Below are 3348 nucleotides of genomic sequence, written 5' to 3' on the forward strand. Positions count from 1 at the left end.
CCGGAGCGCGCCGGCGCGGGGGTTGCTGCAGGGGAGTTTGCCCCGCCGAAAGCGGGTTTGGGAAAACTTAGCTCCACAGTGGGTTGATGATTACTTTAAACCATCGGTTGTTATGGTTACAGGGCATCGGATGTGAGGGTAAAGTCTGCTTCCACCCTCGCTGTTTCTCCAGAGCTGCGGAATACTTTGTCACTACGTTTTACTTTTATAGCCGCTTCGCGGGAGCGAGGTGCTTTTTTAGAGTAGAAGGATTGCGTGGGCTCCCCGGGGTCAGGGGCTGGGCCCTGTTCATTCACGTTTGTGGTCGCGGCGTCTTGACACCGCCGTCTGCATCCTGAACGGGAAGAGCCTGTTACAGGCTCTGGGGATTGTCACCTAGGGGTTTAGAACAGTCACTTCAGGAGCCCGGGGTGATCCGGAAAGGAAACAGTGAATGTACGGAAGACAACGAGGAGACAGGCGGGGGGGCTCGGGGTCCTTGAACTCCGGGGTAGTGTGAGTGTGAGCAGTCTGGGTTTGTGAGTTCTGGAGCTCGTTGAGTCAGGGGAGGAAGCTTATCTCTTCTTGGTGGAGTGAAACAGCCGTTTCAGTTAGCGCTTACCCAACCCATAGAACTATTACAGAACTCCCAGATCCTTCCGGAAATGGACCCCGAGCCTCCGGCGGGGAGGAGAATGGAATGAGGCTTTTGCTAGTGTCTGACCTATTGCGGGAGCCCCTCTGGGAGGGTCAGTGAAGACTTGGAGGCGGGGTGTGGAGGGCTCCGGTGCGCTGCAATTGCTTGTGTGTGTATCTCCTGGAAAGGGCTCAAGTCTGGGAGGAAGGCTGGTAACACACGAACTCAGATCAGAAGGTGGTGGCACTGCTCCTCTCACAGGTAGCCCAAGGGCTAGGACAGGAGGCGGAAGGAAAGGTTGAGTTAGGTTTGAGCGTTGGAGGTCTAAAGAGTGAGGAGATGCCCTAGGATAGACCGGAGATGTAACGTAGGCCATGCATAGGGTTTATTACGGATTATGTCGTTAGAACGCTTCGGGAGCAGAAGCGGGAAGTATTAGGCCTTTAGAGAGCGTTGGACAGGAGAAACTGCGTAGGCTCAGAAAGAACTATTTATTCACATAATTTTTATTGAGAATCTGCTATGCCAGAAATGGATATGATAGAGGAAAAAGGAGTGTTTCAAGATGCCATATGATTGGCCTTCCCTCCAAGTCGGAAGCTCTTGTGTTCTGATTTTCTGAAGCTCTTGAGGAAACAAAGGGGAGAAATGCACAGAATACTACTTTATGTAAAAACAAAACAAGCCAGCTACAGTGGCACAAGCCTATAATCCCAGCATTGTGCAAGGCTGAGACAGGAGGATTGCAAGTTTGACCCCTACATAAGCAGTCTAGCAATTTAGTGAGACCTTGTCTGAAAATAAGAAAAGGACTCAGGGGCTGGGAATTTAGCTCAGCGGCAAAGCGCCTGCCTGGCAAGCGCAAGGTCGTGAGTTCGGTTCCCAGTACCGGAGAAAAACCAAAATAAAAAAAAGAAAAGGGCTCAGTGTGAAGGCCCTGGGTTCCATCCCGTGTCACAAAACAAAACAGAGCCATGGAGAAATTATTCTCTTTGTATACTACGTTGATGACAGACTAAATCTTTAAAAACCAGTTTTGTCAGGTTCAGTGTAAAAGTATTCATTCTAATGTCTGTTGGCCAGTATCTTTTGATAGTAGGTGCCAATTCTTTTTTCCCTATCAATTTGTTTATTTAAACTGGGAAGTTTTTAAAGCACTGTCTTGGTCCTTCAGGTGCCAGTTTTCTTTGCCAGGATATCCCTCACGGTCTTTTCTGTCTGACCCTATTATCTCCTGAGTGTCCCCTTTGGGAATTGTTGAGATCACAGCGAAGGCAAAAGGTGACTAGCGCAGAGGATTGCCTTGTTCAGTTCCTGCTCTTCCAGGTATCATGTGTTGCCCTTGCACACTCTCCAGGCCTGCAGCAGCCTCTGACAGTGACAGTGCTAGTTTTTCCTTGTTGAAGAGGAAACTGAGGCTCAGGGTGGTTCAGTATAACTTGTCCAAGGTGACAAGCCGGTTAGATGTTGTACTTTACTTGTTGCTGAGACAAAATACTTCACACAGATTAAGGGAGGGAAGGAATATTTAGCACAGTGTGTAGGGGTTTTAGATAGTTGGCTGGCTCCAAGGGCAGAGGGACATTGCAGAGGAGAAACAGTTCATGGCAGGCAGAAGGCAACAGAAGCAGCCAAGGAGCAAAGCAGCAGCAGCAAGCACTAACAGCAGCCTTCTTTCTGCCCCTTATGTTTTATCCAGGCTACCTGCTCTTAAGGTGGGTAGCGCTCACACTCAGGGTGGGCCTTCCCATTACCCACCCCCAGAACTATGCCAAACCAATCAGTGGACTAATGTAGTAGTCACACATCCTTATTCCCAGCATCACACACTCTAGATCCAGCCACCTCTGAAAAGCCCCATCTCTGACCTAATGAGGCTTTCAGGGGACATTTAGATACAAGGCATAACAGATGTGGAGTAGGCATTTCAATCTAGGACTTTGATTCCAAAATGTGCTTTTTTCCATTTTAAGACATTTTTCTGGGAGAGGAACAGCGTTCCTCTCCTTGTGAGGGACAGTCTAGCACAGTGTCTACTTGAGTGGACATATCAAAGGTCAGGTTCAGAGATGCTCATAGAATCGCCCAAGTTAATGGGTTCCTATGCCATGGTAGAAAACACTTAGTAGTCAGTGTCTTGGTTACTTTTGTTGCTGAGACAAAATACCCGACACCCAAAATTAAGGAAAGAAAGGTTTATTCAGCTCACAGTTGTGGAGGCTTCAGTCCAAACTCAGCTGGCTCTAAGGCAGAGTGGCACGTGACAGAGGGCAACCATTCATGGCAGGAGTTGGGGGGGTGGGGGGTGGAAGACAGCAGAGCAGCAAGAGCAAAAGGGAGGAGTGGCAGCAGGCAGCCTCTTTCTCTCCCTTACATATGCACACTACTCACCCCAGGGGCAGGTGTAGTACTCACACCCATAATCCCAGCATTGGACTGTGACTCAATCAGAAATCTAGAAGCCTGCCCCATGACTGCATGAGGATTTGGGGAGACATGCAGACGCAAACCGTAACAGTGAGTGTCCTGCCTCTCCGATGGTACAGGTACAGTTTGGGATAACCCATGCAGCTCTTGGAGCAGCTCGGTTTTCTGCTGTAAAAAGCTGACTGGACTTACAAGGCCTCCTACTACTTGCCAGCTCTATAACCTTAGGTAAATTACTTTCTGTCTGTACCTCAGCTTCATTATAAAGTGGGGACAGTATTCACATTTCAGTAATGCTAAGATTT

This window comes from Chinchilla lanigera, unplaced genomic scaffold (assembly GCF_000276665.1).
Source record: "Chinchilla lanigera isolate Chin_1 unplaced genomic scaffold, ChiLan1.0 scaffold00077, whole genome shotgun sequence".
In the NCBI taxonomy this organism is placed as follows: Eukaryota; Metazoa; Chordata; class Mammalia; order Rodentia; family Chinchillidae; genus Chinchilla; species Chinchilla lanigera.